At 37.6% G+C, this 17,761-nt stretch overlaps 1 long non-coding RNA gene and 4 other non-coding genes across 5 annotated transcripts; 1 reads left to right on the top strand and 4 right to left on the bottom strand.

Moving 5' to 3' along the window:
- Positions 1–2,124: 2,124 nt before the first annotated feature.
- trnat-ugu (transfer RNA threonine (anticodon UGU)) lies at positions 2,125–2,197 on the bottom strand. Its single transcript has one exon. It is a non-coding gene; the product is annotated as a tRNA-Thr (tRNA).
- A 3,121-nt stretch (positions 2,198–5,318) lies between these two features.
- LOC132103650 (uncharacterized) lies at positions 5,319–6,923 on the top strand. Its single transcript, XR_009423428.1, has 6 exons — positions 5,319–5,488; positions 5,559–5,739; positions 6,042–6,116; positions 6,190–6,252; positions 6,335–6,487; positions 6,858–6,923. It is a non-coding gene; the product is annotated as an uncharacterized LOC132103650 (long non-coding RNA).
- Positions 6,924–8,504: 1,581 nt separating this feature from the next.
- Positions 8,505–8,577, bottom strand: trnat-ugu (transfer RNA threonine (anticodon UGU)). The gene has a single exon. It is a non-coding gene; the product is annotated as a tRNA-Thr (tRNA).
- A 2,291-nt stretch (positions 8,578–10,868) lies between these two features.
- trnat-ugu (transfer RNA threonine (anticodon UGU)) lies at positions 10,869–10,941 on the bottom strand. The gene has a single exon. It is a non-coding gene; the product is annotated as a tRNA-Thr (tRNA).
- Positions 10,942–12,916: 1,975 nt separating this feature from the next.
- On the bottom strand, positions 12,917–12,989 carry trnat-ugu (transfer RNA threonine (anticodon UGU)). Its single transcript has one exon. It is a non-coding gene; the product is annotated as a tRNA-Thr (tRNA).
- Between the last annotated feature and the right edge of the window lie 4,772 nt (positions 12,990–17,761).

A 17,761-nucleotide genomic window follows, 5' to 3' on the forward strand; every position in this document is an offset into this window, starting at 1 on the left:
GAGAAAGAGTGTGTGTCGGTCATTGTGAAGTTGTCCTCAGTCTGCGGTGTGGAGAATTGGTCACTGATGGTTCTTGTCTTATTTGTGAAGAAAACTGCAAAGTCGTCCGTTGTAAGAGTCGATGGAGGAGGTGGTGGTGGCAGATTAAGAAGAGAAGAGAAAGTCTTGAAGAGTGTCCGAGCGTCACAACAGCTGTTAATTTTGTTGTGGTAGTAAGATGTTTTAGCAGTGAAGACATTTGCAGAGAAGGAAGAGAGGAGAGACTGATATACACTGAGGTCGGTAAACAGATCTTCTCCTCTATGTCTTTTATTGTGTCTGATAGAGCTGAGATCTGTCTATTCATCTCCTCAAGCTTCTCCTTCATCGTCTGACTTCTGCTCTTCCTCCTTCCTCAGTGCAGTGATTGAAGCTTCTTCTTCATCTTGCAGATACTGATGAAGCTTCATAAACTCCTCTTTAATCTGCTGTTCTGTGAGCTTAGCCTGAGTTTAAACATAAAGAAAACAGAAGCTGCTCCTTGAATTTAAACAAAGTGAAAAGCTGTGAAAATAAAGTTTTGGGAGAACCAATTATGTTACCAATTGTAACCAATTATGTTTTTATTATTTCTAGGAAAAAAAGAGAAATATGTATACTTTTTAAGATGAAATAACCTCATTGATTTGGCTGAATCTGTGATTGGAGTGTTTTTCTGAATCTCTGCATACAATACACACAGGTTATTTATGATCCAAGCAGAAGAGTTTGAGTTTCTCATTGTGGAGACTGCAGACCTCCTCAGACCCTGATGAAGATATTTGAAGTTTCCTCTCTGTAAATGACTCTCATAAGGTTTTTAACATCAAGTTAAAAAGAGGTTCACATTTTGAGGATCTTCTCTATTGCTTTTTTAATCCACATTGCTGACTAAGTTTTGCTGTAGTCCAGGAACTGAGAAGAGAGAGATAACACACAGTCACTTCCTATAAGTTTTTATAAGCAGGAGTAGTAGGTTCTGATGTTGTGAACTAGATTTAACTGTCAGGTGGAATTTCACTTATACATCATTTCATCTCACTTTTACTTTCTATGTCTATTCAAGCATCAACTGATAAGACCTTAATGTGTATGTATAAGTCAGAATCTATCTTCCAGTACAATAAGATTAATGCACCATGTGTATATTTTAAATAATCAGACTATTAATTATGTTGTAATAATTCTAAAATGGTGTTGTTTTGAACTGTGTTTGTTTCTCTCATGATGAGGGCATCTGTGAATAAAAATAGTGTTTGGTTAGAAATCCACTTTATAGGACCACACAGGTTGAGCTGTACTAAACAGTTCAGCATCTCACATCATGTTCCTTCTCTGATGTCCTTTCATACATTTTATCTTTGTAAGCTTTATCTGCTTGTGGATGCATAGTATGGCTGCTTCCATTGTGAATTTGAAATTTATTGCCTCAAAATAAAGTGAAATGACCCCCTTTACACATATAGTCTTTCGATAAACTCTTTCAAATGAACAACCTTATGCTGTATATCTGACATAATATTATTTATCATCAGTCATTTGTATACAAATGCACACTGTAGCTCCTGATAGCTCATACATATGATTTATTTTGCTGCCATCTAGGAAGTGAATGCACAGTGCTCTCTACCACCCTCAATACCCATGGCTGAAGTACCCTTGAGCAAGACACTGAACCCCCAGTTGCTCCCTGGGCACTGGATATATAGCTGCCCACTGGTCTGGGTGTGTGTGTGTTCATTTCTCACTGCTGTGTGTGCGCACTTGGATGGGTTAAATGCAGAGCATCAAATCTGAGTATGGGTTACCATACTTGGCAAATGTCATGACTTTTACTTTTTTTTAATTCACTAATTTATTTTATTATTCTATTGAAAGCCCCTGGTTGGTGCAGCTCACAGTGTTGCTGGTAAAGTCTCTGATTTTATTTTACTGATGTTGGTCTCATCAAGGATGACTGTTTTTCCCAACACAAGCCTCATATCGCCAATTCCAAACTTTACTTTTTCTTGAAGTTTTTATGTTTATCCATATGAGCACAGTATGTTGCATGTTCATCTTAACTCTATTTTCAGAACAGGTCACCTTTTAAAAATCTTACCATTTAGGCCCCAGCGAGGATTGAACTTGTGACCCCTGGTTTACAAGACCAGTGCTCTAACCTCTGAGCTATGGAGCCTCACCTGACATCTTCCACTCATATATGTTGGCACGCAGCCTGAGATGTCGTAAAGTTTTTCTCAGTCAGTTTTGTACATTTCTCAGATCAGAATTGAATTTCTCAAAACTACCTGTTCAATTCTCACATCATTGTGTCACTTGTGCACATCAAAAAAGCAGTTTCTCATTTCTTTGAACAAGTTGCAAATGCTTTGGTACATCCATGCAAATGATTATGTACAATTCTCTATAATGTTTCCTACATTATCAGTTGCTAATGTCATGTTGCTCAAAATTTATTATATAGTTTTCTGTGCAATAGTCTTACCCCCCAAAACATTGAGTCTTTACTTCATCGTATAAGCCATTAAATGCAAAATGGTTAATCTAGTTGTCATAAACTGCCAAGCACACTTTTGTTTTGTTTTTTTTACACATTATTATTAGACTTTTTTGTCAATTACAAAAGCAATCGAAACTTGTTCAAAAGAATAAGAAACTGGTTTTATGATGTGTATAAATGACTAGATGATGTGGAGGTTGTACAAGTAGTTTTGAGAATTTCATTTCTGATTTGAGAAATGCACCAAAGTGACTGAGAAAAACTGTAATAATGTGTCAAAATAAATATAAAAGTGTGCTAGTTTATGACAACTTGATTAACCATTTTGCATTTAATGACTTATACAATGAACTAAAGACTAGATGTTTTAAGGGGTAAGACTATTGCACAGAAAAATAAATTTTGAGCAACATGACATTAGCAACTGATAATGTAGGAAACTGCAGATAAATGTGCGTAATCAATTGCATGAATGTACAAAGGCGATCGCAATTTGTTCAAAAGAATAAGAAATTGGTTTTATGATGTGTATAAATGACTAGATGATGTGGAGGTTGTACAAGTAGTTTTGAGAATTTCATTTCTGATTTGAGAAATGCACCAAAGCGACTGAGAAAAGCTGTAACTATAGGGCTTATTTTTTAGGAACTAGTGCTTATTCTTTAGCTACTAGTGTCTTTTGTAGTTACTAGTTACTAGTACGTAATCATTAGATACTAATACTTATTTATTAGATACTAGTATTTATTAATTACATACTATTACTTATTGATTACAGTAAATACTAGTACTTATTGATTAGATACTAGTACTTAATTCAATAGTGACTAGTAACTTTTATATTGTTACTAGTAACAAATTTAAAGTTTTTGATATTGACTTTTATGGGGATCCGTCATTGCGATATCAACTATTCAGTATTGACTAGTATATATTCCACTAGTGACTAGTTCTTTATTTTTATGTACTAGTAGTTATTCATTGGGTAGTAATATGTATTTATTAGATACTAGTACTCATTCATTAGATACTAGTACTTATTATTAGATACTAGTACTTATTTTTAGATACTGGTACTTATTTATTAGATACTAGTACTTATTTATTAAAAACTAGTTCTCATTCATTAGATACTTGTACCTATTAAATAGATACTAGTACATAATAGATACTAGTACACATTTATTAGATGCTAGTACTAGTAATTTTTTTTATTGAACTCTACTGTAACCATTTGGACTAGTCATAACATAAGACGAGTAAAAAAGCAGATCTGACTAGTAAGATAAGAATAGTTACTAGTAGTGATTACAAAATGTACTAGTGTCTAATGAATAAGAACTAGTACATAATGAATAAGTACTAGTATCTATTAAATAAGAACTAGTATATAATGAATAAGTACAAGTATCAAATTAATACTTACTAGTAATATTTAAATTAATACTACTTACTATTGCAATAATTGCTAGTCAGATATTAAAAGATGATATCAAAAACAGCCGTCCAATCAGAGTCCACATGGTAATACAATACGCAGAATAAATTTGCATTAGGACTGCATTTTAAACTTTATTCTTATAAAAATACGCAAGATGGTTTGAAGAGCAGAGATAAAAGCATATATTGTCGCAGTCATTGTTTATTTTCATCATGTTACATCAGTAAAACGTCTATCTGAAAGTTATTTTGTAGCTTATATATTTGATTCTTTAATATATATTTTTGTTCGTCATCATGTAGATGATCATGTGTTACACAGTTTTTCTGTTGTTACATGCACTTTAGCTGGTAACTTCCTCAGAGAGGAATTTACATCATGACTGTAAAACAATGGAAAGACTCTCTCTGTGAAGGTAGTTGTCAGTGTGTGTGGATTACAGAATGATCGCTTTCTGGAGATTGTAAGATATATTAATTATTATAGTATATACACTCCAGACACTGGTGTTAAAGAAATCTGTTACCCTCCTTTGGTTTCTCTCAAACCTCCACATCCCAGACGTGTGTTCTTCTTCTGGAAGGATTTGTAAGAGGGTGGAGTTAAAAAACCCTTATACTAGACCAGGGCCATCCTTAGCTGACACGGTCTTTGTGATGACCTTATACTATACTGTAATATAGACCTTATACTAACTGTCTAGTAGTACTGTGGTTGGTTTGAGTTTCTGTGTGTGGAGCTGAGAACTGACTGCTGATGACTTTAGTTTACAGTATATTACAGTATATATAGTAAATAGAAATAGGACTCACAGCTGAAAGCACACAATGTTGAACAACTGTATTTCTCATGCCAACAAGAGCCTGTGTGGAGGAACAGGACCTGGGGGGTATTCCAGAAAGCTTGGTTAACTTACCATTTGATAAACTATAACCTCTGGGTTGATTTACCCCAAACAGGCATACCATGAGTATGTCGGTTCCAAAACACCTGAGAAGAGTTAGTTTAATCAACCTCTGACTGGTTACCCAGAGTTAATGCGTGTGCACGGTGCATGTAGTATAAAGACATTTTCAATGGATTGCCGATTTCACGAGTCACCATGGAAACTCAAAACGAAAAAAAGAGAGCGGCGTATTTCACAGAGGCGGAGTTGGAAGTTTTAATGCATGCTTATGAGGAGTTTAAGCCAATAATATTAAAAAGAAGCAATACAGCTGCATCAGCTAAAGCAAGAGAGCTGGCTTGGCAAAAAATAACGGACAGAGTAAATGCGTGAGTGTATTAAATTACAAATTTGGTATTGGCTCCCGTTTTATTGAAATGCAAAATAATGAAGTAGGCCTATGACTTATACATCCTTTTGAATATGTTAAATCACTATGAAAGCATTTACTTTTCCTGCCATTTATTTCTTTAGCTTGAAATAATAATGTATATTTCTTATTTAATAAGGTGTAATCCTTCTGGAGCCACAAGAACTTTAAGCCAAGTCAAAATGAAACACAAAAACATTCTGCAAAAAGGTAATATTTGATTACACAATTACTGAACTATTATTATAACAGGATTTAGTATATTCATTCTGTCATGCAGCTAACAGAAAGAAGACTGAAGCCTGTCTAACTGGCGGGGAGGCCACCACCACCTCCCCTCACCCCATCTGAGGAGCTGGCTCTGTCCCTTAATAAAGGGCGACCAGTGGTTGCTGGCATTCCAGGGGGCAGTTCATCACACATACTATGCACCACAAGTGATGGTGAAAAAAGGGTGACATGTAAGTTTACCTCTATGATTTGGTTTCATTTTTTGTCTGATAAATTACTATCTCTGTCACTTAAAGGCTTTTTGAACAAGATTAATTTTTTATGTAGGCTTATTTTATTTAACTGCATATGATGTATTATTTTCTTTGATAATATTGAGAATTTAACGGGCTGTGTGTTCTTATAGATACTGATGGACGGATTGTATTATTGGACTCTCCAGAAAGAAATTTGTTGTCAGGTACTTTTAGGTTTTTTACTTTTTTTTGTTTTTTTTTGCCAAATAATGTATACTTGAATATTTGTCTTGAAGGATGAAGATGATGATGACGATGAAGAGACCACATCTGCTGTGACAGAAGTGGACAATGCTGGTAGATCCACTGAGGTATGATGCATACCATTATGATGTATGGCCCCTTTTTGCATTAGAGTAACAAACTGTCATTGTCCTTTCATAGTACATACCTAGGGATTTGCCCACTGATGAGGGTCCTTCAGCCTCAGCACACAATCTAAGCAGGGTAAGAACTTGTGTCCATGTGTCCATATTTGAATTTTATTGTCTGACCAAACAATCTCATTTATTAAATTTTTCCACCTTAGTTGCCAGCAAAGGAGCTGTATAAGGTCCATCTTCAAAGACAAATAAGAAAAAGTGACATGGAGATGGACCTTATACAGCTTCAAATGGAAGAGAAAAGGCTCCTCATTAAAAAAGCAGCACTTGAAATAGAATTACTTGAGAATCGCCTTAAGGTGAGAACTTGAATTGTCTGAATATTAATCTGTTGCATGTTAAAAGTGGTCTGTCTGTCTGTCTGTGTCTGTGTCTGTCTCTATCTATCTATCTATCTATCTATCTATCTATCTATCTATCTATCTATCTATCTATCTATCTATCTATCTATCTATCTATCTATCTATCTATCTATCTATCTATCCATCCATCCATCCATCCATCCATCCATCCATCCATCCATCCATCCATCCATCCATCCATCCATCTATCTATCTATCTATCTATCTATCTATCTATCTATCTATCTATCTGTATGTATGGATGTATGTGTAAAGCAATATAAAAAAAAAAAACATTTTAATGAATTGCACTTTTATTGTTTTTCAGGAAATGAAGAAATAAACTGCCTGGCAGACCAGTGCAAAAAAAACTAATAAAAGTAATTTTGACAAATCCTGTCTCTCAAAAGTCTTCCGTCTCTGTTGGCCTCTAAAATCTGTCGGTGTTCCTCTGGGCCATCTTCCTCAATACAAGGAGGGTGGCTCTCTCCTCTTATAGTGGCAATATTGTGAAGCACAACACAAGCCACAATAATGTTGCATGCCCTCTCTGGACTAACCCGGAGCCCACGCAGACACTGAAACCGAGATTTGAGGATCCCTACAGTCATCTCCACCTTGGCCCGGGTTCGGCTGTGAGCCAGGTTAAACCGTGTCTGTGGTCCAGGCTCAGGTTCAGGGTAGGGTGTCATTAAATAGGGCAGACAAGGGTATCCTCCATCCCCCAGCAAGTAACCATTGTACTGTCCTGTAATGATTGAAGTGTACAACACAAATATAGAAAAAACAAAAATTGTATAAAGCAAATCATACCCTGCTGAAATGTCTGGCATAATGATGACCCGCGGAAAATTCTGGCATCATGCACAGATCCTGGCCATTTTGCCTCGACATTGGTGATGATTTGGGTTGCCTCACATATTACCTATAGTTAGTGGAAAAAGTAATGACTTTGATGATTTTAAGAAGGGGAAAAAATTAAGTTGTTACCTGCACATTGATACTATGAATAGATTTCCTATTAACATAGTCTCCCTCATTTATTGATGGAGCTTTAATAGGAATGTGAGTGCCATCAATACACCCAATTACATTTGGAAATCCTGAAACAGAAAGTTATGGAAGTATGACGTGTGTGCATAATGAATACATGTATAGATATTTATAATATGACTAAATATTAAATATGCGTCATATATTTTACTACAAAGGACAAACCTGCCACTCTGTGGAATTCGTCTTTAATAACAAGCAGAGGTTTATGGCCAGGGAACTGTACAAACGTGGGTAACAACTGTTTAAGTGCCAGACACACTGTACGAACGGCTCTACACACAGTTACCTTTCCCACATGCTCTGAATCGCCCACACTGTACAAAAAATGGCCAGACGCAAAAAATCTTAGTGCTATGCACAGAATGTTTTCTGTGCTAAGCGCAGAGCCGCGGTTTGTCACATTTGCGATATGCGGTTTTAAAAGACGTGTTAAATAAACTAAAGAATCTTTTGAAAAACGATAACGCTCGTTTAAATATTCATTAGGGTATGCAAACACGTCAATACGCGGTCTTATAACCCTCTCCCGACGAAAAAAACCTCGTATAATTTGTGCTTCTACGTCCACAGTATCCTCGTCAAAAGGGCACGCCATGCTCACCAACCTTCTGAAACGAAGTTACACTGAAACATAACCTGCTCTCGAGCAGGTTATCTTCAGAGAGTCAGTTGCTATGGTTACATACATACCCAGAAAGTTACCTCTGTTTTTGGAACCGAACGTTGAGGTTATCCACGAACTTACCCTTAAACATAACCAGGTATGTCACATAACCTGCTTTCTGGAATACCCCCCTGGTCTGAAGACATGCATGTCCCAGTCAGCCAGATGAGCACATTATGTCATGTGGTGTTTAGTCCTCATCAACTCTAATCCAGTCATTTTCAGAACAGGTCACTTTTCAAAAGGTTTCTAATCAGGCCCCAGCGAGAATTGAACTCACGACCCCTGGTTTACAAGACCAGTGCTCTAACCACTGAGCTATGGAGCCTCACCTGTTCTTGTCATGTCCTTATTACAATATGAAAGGTACTGACAATCTTTGTGCATCTGTAAGGGTGTGCCTGGCATACCAGAAGTGAGCACAAGTCACGTGATCAACTATCCAGTACAGTCCTTCTTACATCACAGACATCAAGTCAGTCATATCACAAGAGGAGCAAATTATGACATTTTGATTTATGATTACAAGGTCAAAAAATGTATTCGTTCGAATAAGCTGTTGCTGAAAAAATATTTCCTATTATTATCAATGTTGAAAACAGTTGTACTGCTTAATGTTTTGTTTGAATGTCATGACTTTCACTTTTTGTTTTTATCTATTGAAAGCTCCTGGTTGGAGCAGCTCACAGTGTTGCTGGTAAAGTCTCTGATTTTATTTTACGGATGTTGGTCTCATCAAGGATGACTGTTTTTCCCAACATGAGCCTGATTTCAACAATTCCTAACTTTCCTATTTCTTGAAAGTTTTATGTTTATCCATATGAGCACAGTATGTTGCATCTTCATCTTAACTTCAGGGTCACCTTTTAAAAATTTGACCATTTAGGCCCCAGCAGGGACTGAACTCGCGACCCCAGGTTTACAAGGCCAGTACTCTAACCACTGAGCCATAGAGCCTCATCTGATATCTGGCAATCATGTATGTGTCATAAAGATTTCTCTGAGTTAGCATGACAAAGACACACCTGAGTTGGCAGGCAGCCTGAGATGTCTTAACAGATGTCAAAGCTAAGGGTGGCTCCATGCACAATAACACACTTACCAAATATAGCTTTTTTTTAATCCACATTGCTGACTAAGTTTTGCTGTTGTCTGGGAACTGAGAAGAGAGAGATAACACACAGTCACTTCCTATAAGTTTTTATAAGCAGGAGTAGTAGGTTCTGATGTTGTGAACTGGATTTACCTGTCAGGTGGAATTTCACTTATGTATCATTTAATCTCAATCTTACTTCATCAAACTTCATCTCACTTTTACTTTCTATGTGTATTCAAGCATCATCTGATAAGACCTTAATGTGTATGTATAAGTCAGAATCTATCTTCCAATACAATAAGATTAATGCACCATGTGTATATTTTAAATAATCAGACTATTAATTATGTTGTAATAATTCTAAAATGGTGTTGTTTTGAACTGTGTTTGTTTCTCTCATGATGAGGGCATCTGTGAATAAAAATAGTGTTTGGTTAGAAATCCACTTTATAGGACCACACAGGTTGAGCTGTACTAAACAGTTCAGCATCTCACATCATGTTCCTTCTCTGATGTCCTTTCATACATTTTATCTTTGTAATCTTTATCTGCTTGTGGATGCATAGTATGGCTGCTTCCATTGTGAATTTGAAAATTGTTGCCTCAAAATAAAGTGAAATGACCCCCTTTACACATATAGTCTTTCGATAAAATCTTTCAAATGAACAACCTTATGCTGTATATCTGACATAATATTATTTATCATCAGTCATTTGTATACAAATGCACACTGTAGCTCCTGATAGCTCATACATACGTTTTATTTTGCTCCCATCTACCGGCATCTCAAGGTATTATAGTGGTACATTGAGAAAACAAACCTGCATTGTACAGTACGGGTAAATGATAGAAAATAGAGCATAGAAATAAGTCTCACAGCCTCTAGATAAAGTGGTACTTTTTACTTTATCAACAATTGAAAGGGGACAACTGTGGTCTAATGGTTAGACTCTTGGATTAGTTATCCTAAGGTTGCTGGTTTGTGTCTTGGTGCTGGCAGGAGTTTTAGGTGGGGGGAAGGGAATGAACAGTGCTCTCTACCACCCTCAATACCCATGGCTGAAGTACCCTTGAGCAAGGCACTGAAGCCCCAGTTGCTCCCTGGGCACTGGATATATAGCTGCCCACTGGTCTGGGTGTGTGTGTGTTCACTTCTCACTGCTGTGTGTGCGCACTTGGATGGGTTAAGTGCAGAGCATCAAATCTGAGTATGGGTTACCATACTTGGCAAATGTCATGACTTTCAATTTATTTATTTTTTTTATTCACTAATTTATTTTATTTTCTATTGAAATCCTCTGGTTGGAGCAGCTCACAGTGTTGCTGGTAAAGTCTCTGATTTTATTTTACTGATGTTGGTCTCATCAAGGATGACTGTTTTTCCCAACATGAGCCTCATATCAGCAATTCCAAACTTTCCTTTTTCTTGAAGGATTTATGTTTATCCATATGAGCACAGTATGTTGCATCTTCATCTTAACTTTATTTTCAGAACAGGTCTCCTTTTAAAAATTTGACCATTTAGGCCCCAGCGAGGATCGAACTCGCGACTCCTGGTTTACAAGACCAGTGCTCTAACCACTGAGCTATGGAGCCTCAACTGATGCCTGTCACTCATGTACGTGACATAAAGAGTTCACTTTGAGCTAGCATGACAAAGACACACCTGAGCTGGCAGCCTGAGATATCTTAACAGATGTCAAAGCTAAGGGTGGCTCTAAAAGTTGGTGAGGCCTTTTAATTGTTGTAACATAGAATCCTTGCACATATATGAGTAATTTAACATGGATATGGATATCCATCAACTGTTTTATTCGGAAATGATCTTATTTCTGCATTTACTTTTTTAGCCCTCATAAATCACAGACAAATGATCAGAAATAAAGAGTGAATCAGAATAGAATTATCAGTAAATATTTATCATCCTATTTCTGAAACACCATAAGACATTTTTCTAGGATTATTGTGTTATTTTGTAGCTTATATATTTGATTCTTTAATATATATTTTTGTTCGTTATCATGTAAATGATCATGTGTTACACAGTTTTTCTGGTGTTACATGCACTTTATCTAGTAACATCCTCAGAGAGGAATTTACATCAAGACTGTAAAACAATGGAAAGACACTCTCTGTGAGGGTAGTTATCAGTGTGTGTGGATCAGATGGAATGGAAGAAACCTGACTAGACATTACAAGTGATGTGTGACAGGGGTGGATCAGTCATACAAGAGGATTTTACCCCCGATGCCTGGCTAGGGCCAGTATAGTCTGTGATGTTGACCAGATTCTCTGGTCTGTCCCAGACCAAAGATGTGATGCTGGGGTAGAATATTTTTGTTGTTGTTTGGTTATTGTACTATACAGTAGATGTGATATAGAAAAATCTGAGAATGAATAGAAAATGTGCAAATGTATGCACATGTTCATCATGTGAAAAGTTCCTTGAGGGGGAGAACCAAAAGCAACACAACTTATTACTGTTTTTTTGTTTTTGTAGTATTGTTTTGAATAAATCTCACCAGTGTGTAAGACTATGTTGAAATGTGTGTTTTTGAGGGCTTGTGTGTGATGTCTGAGCAAAGTTTTTTTTTCAGCAAGAGTGAGTGGTTTTGAGTGTAGAGCTTCATTTTGACCTGAAAATAGGATGTTTGGGGAATTGGATAAGATGTTATGGATTTGAGAATATGAGGCATAGTTTCAAGAAATGTTTAAGCAATCGAGAAAAACTGTAATCATCTCTGTATATACACTCCAGACATTAGTGTTAAAGAAATCTCTTATCTTCCTTTGGTTTCTCTCAAACCTCCACATCCCAGACGTGTGTTCTTCTTCTGGAAGGATTTGTAATAGGGTGGAGTTAAAAAAACTCATAATAGACCAGGGCCATCCTTAGCTGACACGGTCTTAGTGATGACCTTATACTATACTGTACTATAGACCTTATACTAACTGTAAGTAACTTTGTCATTTTCAGTTTTTGCCATTACTTTGTAACTATGTCACCTACCAGTCATTATTATGTATTAGTAGACTGCTTGATATCTGTTCAAACATTATTTTGATGGTCCCTCAACAGGCATTCAACTGACTATAAGTAACTTTGCAGGTACATATCAACTAAACCTAACCCTAAACCTAACCTAACAGTCTAGTAGTACTGTGGTTGGGTTCCTGTGTGTGTGGAGCTGAGACGTGACTGCTGATGGCTTTAGTTTACAGTATATTACGGTATATAGGACAGTATATACTAAATAAAAATAGGACTCACAGCTGAAAGCACCTGGTTGGAGCAGCTCACAGCGTTGCCGATAAATAAATTCTCAGATTTTTTTGTTTTGATGTTGGTCTGCCTGCTATTTGGTCTCTTCAAGAATGACTGCATTTCTCATGCCAACAAGAGCCTGTGTGGAACAGGACCTGGTCTAAAGACATGCATGTGCCAGTTTTCTTCCTTCTGTTAAGGTTCATGTTCATCCAGATGAGCACATTATGTCATGTGGTGTTTAGTCCTCATCAGCTCTAATCCAGTCATTTTCAGAACAGGTCACTTTTCAAAAGGTTTCTAATCAGGCCCCAGCGAGAATTGAACTCGCGACCCCTGGTTTACAAGACCAGTGCTCTAACCACTGAGCTATGGAGCCTCACCTGTTCTTGTCTTGTCCTTATTACAATATGAAAGGTACTGACAATCTTTGTACACCTGTAAGGGTGTGCCTGGCATACCAGAAGTGAGCACAAGTCACGTGATCAACTATCCAGTACAGTCCTTCTTACATCACAGACATCAAGTCAGTCATATCACAGGAGGAGCGAGTTATGACATTTTGATTAATGATTACAAGGTCAAAAAATGTATTCTTTCTAATAAGCTGATGCTGAAGAAACATTTTCTATTATTATCAATGTTGAAAACAGTTGTACTGCTTAATATTTTGATTGAATGTCACAACTTTCACTTTTGTTTTCTTCTATCGAAATCCTCTGGTTGGAGCAGTTCACAGTGTTGCTGGTAAAGTCTCGGATTTTATTCGACTGATGTTGGTCTCATCAAGGCAGGGGCGGAGTCAGGGGGTGGCCAGGGGTGGCCATGGCCCCCACTGACGAAAGCTTGGCCACCCCACTCAAAACTGCAGTTTTTGTCCCTTTTTTTTGTTACCAAGAAATGCATTTATTAAGATGCGGAACACCGTATCTCTCTTTATGACCATATCAAACGGGAGAATTTCAGACGCGCACTTGAGCTTCACTTCAGCGTTAAGCCTGGTTTATACTCGACGCGTCCACAGGAGCGCGAAGGTGCGCGCGGCAAAAATGACGTCATTGCGGTGTGGGCGGTCCAATTTCGTAGCCCAGTAAGTATGCAAGAGAGACTGGCTGTCACGCTTTGCATACTTTCATCTGGAAGTTCCCAAAAATGTGTTGCCTCCAGCTACAAATTGGGATCGACCACAGTCTCAGTGATAGTGAGTGAGGTCTGCGAAGCAATCTGGACTGCTTTAAAAGGTGATTTTGTCTCGCTACCAAAAGGCAACGAGTGGCTTGACATCAAGAATGAATTTTGGAGAGTGTGGAACTTTCCCAACTGTTTGGGGTGTGTGGATGGGAAACACGTCCTAATCAAGGCACCCCCAAATGCTGGAAGTGACTTTTTCAACTATAAAGGAACCCACTCCATTGTTCTAATGGCAGTCTGTGATGCCAAGTATCGTTTCACCATGGTGGACATTGGCTCGTATGGACGTGAAAGTGATGGTGGAATTTTCAAGGACAGTATTTTTGGTTCCAGACTTCTTAACAGCACTCTTGAACTCCCACAGCCTGAAAACCTGCCGGGCACCAACATCAAACTGCCACATGTGTTCCTGGGAGATGCTGCGTTTCCACTCCATGTGAACCTGGTGCGCCCATATCCAGGTAAAAACAAAATCAAATTGTGCCATAAATTAATATAACATGTATTTGATATGAAAAATGCAAGAAAGAACATTATCTTTAATCTGTGCTCTTGTTTGTTTTACAGGTGTTAACTTGGATGATGCTCGTAAAGTTTACAATTACAGACACTCACGGGCCAGGTGAGTCATCGAGAACACTTTTGGTATCCTTGCTGCTCGCTGGAGGATTCTTGGACGGCCAATGGAATTTCATCCTGAGAAAGCTGTGGATGTTGTGAAGGCTTGTGTGGCTCTTCACAATATGTTAACCCTCACTGATGCTGCAACATCTACTGCATCCAAGTACATTCCACCCAATTTTGCAGATGGTACCACAGCAACGGGGGAACAGATGGCAGGAGAATGGAGAAGGTTTGTGTCTGGGGACAACGGCTTGATTGCAGCAGGAAGAATGTCATCTGCACGAGCATCCCGGGCTGCAGTTGCAGTGAGAAATGACCTGAAGTCAACACAGAACAGGGACTTGTACCTTGGCAGGACTCTGTCGTCAGAAGGGGCTGTCTACAGTGAAGTTGCAAACTAGCAACAAAGTAATTGAACAGTGTTGATGTTGTCTTGTGTTTGTTTTGTGTTTCACAATACCTATTTTCTATTTACATGTATATGTTATTACAAAGTTTGTAATAAAACAAAAAAATGTAACGCAGAAGGTGTGTTTTCATTCTTGTTATATAAACAGTATCAATATGCTCATAGACCAATCACTCATTTGAAATGAGAACAAAATATGATGTTGAGAAGATATACATAGAACTCTTTTGATATTTAGCATCTCGTAAATGTAATGTCATTTAGTGTACAGTAGGCAACATTTGAAGTGGAGCAAAACCTTTCATCAAAGTTATACATGAATTATGACCAATACCTGTTGTTGTCTTTGGACAACTTTGATAAACTTCAGATCCACTTCAAATGTTGACCACTGTAGACATGCGTTACCTTTTATTCTTTGGCAATGTTAATGAAAATACAATTTTTATAGTTTGTTAATATTAGTTCACAGTAACTGAGTTTGTATTATTAATTGCTGAAAGTAATATAAAATAAGTTTATTAATGCAGTAGTTTTCTTGCACTTCTACTGCATATAAACTAGTTAAAAAATAACTTTAGACAAGTGCAAATGGGGTACTTAATGTAAATGGGCGACCATAAAAGCCACTCATTTTGTGAATAGGACCTATTCACAAAATGAGTGGCTTTTATGGTTGCCCATCAATGCAAATGTCTCTATGTATAGAGACAAAAGAATGAGGTTTATCACTGTCTGTCACCAGTGTACTGCAGCAATTATGTTTATTTGTAAAGACACTGATGAATGGTACACAAAAGAAAGTCTTTAGATTTTGTTTTTATTTCACAGCAAACTATATATAAAAAAAATCTCTTTTTTAGGGTTATGTTAGGGTTCTAATTGTAAATAATACAGGTTACATACAAAAAAAATAAATAAAAATCTTTACGCACATTGCAAACAAAGTACTTAAGTTTTGGGCAGAAAATGCAAAAAAGTCTATGCATCGTTGTCCCTCAGTGCCTCAAAAAGGACCTGATTCAGCTTGAACTTTACATCAAGCTTCTTCCTTGGGTCCACTTTCGAAAGCATGTCAGCCATAACCAAAGCAAATCTGTAGTCTTCATTGTCCTGTTGCATGGCACTTTGCCTCTCTTCGTCCAGCCTCTCCAATCTCTTTAGCAGTGTTGCTTCAGTGTTACGTTTTCTTTTGCGGGCTGAAGTACATGGCAACTGGAAGGGATGCTGTGGATTGTCTCTCGGTGGAGGTGTTTGTAGGGAGGGCAAAGATGGAGTAGGAGATGGTGGAATCTGCAATGATACAGGAAGTGGGGAGATGGGAGGTGGTGCTGGTGCTGGTGAGGAGCAGTTTGAGGTTGTTGTCTCTGGTGTTTCAGAACAGTCTGTTGAAGGTGATGAAGAAGATGAAGATGTTCCATGTAACTCTGTGGCCATGGAGATGCTTCTTCCTTGTGTCTGGTCTGCTTTGGAGTTCGTGTTATCTTCCTCCTAAATAATGCAATATGTAAAAAATAATTAATAACACGGTCTTTGAAAACAAAACATAATGCTACAAAAATATAGAATGCATATGTAGCCTATAAACACAATGTACTTAAGTTCGTCAGGCACATTACTAGCTACATGTTCAACACTGTAAATGTATTATTTTGCTAAAAACATTTTATTAATTAAACATGAAACTGCTCTTTTAATTCCTTAAAACAAAAATGCAAAAAGTGTTACAGTGCATCATATAATTACGTCAGAACAAAACGAAATTAAATTACCCCCCCCCCCCTAAATGTGAGTAATACCTTGTTTTTCTTTTAAAAGAGAAAAAGTAATTAAACAAAAATATTGCTCACCTCAACTTCCACATTGGAATCGGTTTCACGGTACTTTACAAACTGGAACAGCCAACCATGTTCGTTTAATATCGAAGGATTGTTCTTGTATCCACCTGAGTCACCACTTCTTCCATGGACTTTTTTCTTTGCAATGACAAACTTGTCTCTCAGATTTTTCCATACTTTTCGACAAAAAACTTCTTCCTTCCCCAACGTCTTTGCAATTTCTCTCCAGGAATTCTGTGCCATCTGGCTGTCTCTATGGTCCCGCATGGAGGGATCATAAATATGCTGGTACAGACGAACCAGCTCGGACAAAGTCGCTTCGAAGTCGTTAATCTTCGGATGCGGAGCCGCGCGCGTTGTTACAAAAAATGTCGCGCACACCGCCAGGCGAAATTGGGTCTTGCGAACCCAACGCGCAGGACCGCCCACACCGCAATGACGTCATTTTTGCCGCGCGCACCTTCGCGCTCCTGTGGACGCGTCGAGTATAAACCAGGCTTTAGGCGCGAGTCAAACGAGCACGGAAAAGCTACAGTTATATGTCAGTAAAGCACACTTTCCTATGGGAGGCCGTTTGAGGCGAAACCCATTGAAAACTTGCGATACACACTGAAACACTTGTGATACACACTGAAACACTTTACTTTGCTCACGGCGCATACTCTTCAACAGTACGCAGATATGTTTCGCACGCTCTATATCACTTAATCATAAATAACCCGCACAAGAAATATGAGCATACATACATCGTCAGTCATGCAATCTCCAAAAAGGTGATTAAAGCTGCAAACTTAATTTAATGCATAGATAAATGTGAGCACAGTGCACTCATACTAGTATAAGTGTACTGTGATCACAATTATTTGTGCATTAAATTACAAATTTTACAAATCTAGTAGAACATATATGAAAATGAAAATTGAAATGCATAAAATAACAAATTTTATATCCTGGCATTTATGTCTACTGTTGACTTTCAGCCATTTTCACATCTTTCTGCGTGTCTCATCCATTATTATGCAATATTAGAGAGCAAGCATTGGGGAGTTTTGAGAAGTTGAATGAGCAATAAAGCTATAGTGAGCCCCT

This window comes from Carassius carassius, chromosome 24 (assembly GCF_963082965.1).
Source record: "Carassius carassius chromosome 24, fCarCar2.1, whole genome shotgun sequence".
Classification (NCBI taxonomy): domain Eukaryota; kingdom Metazoa; phylum Chordata; class Actinopteri; order Cypriniformes; family Cyprinidae; genus Carassius; species Carassius carassius.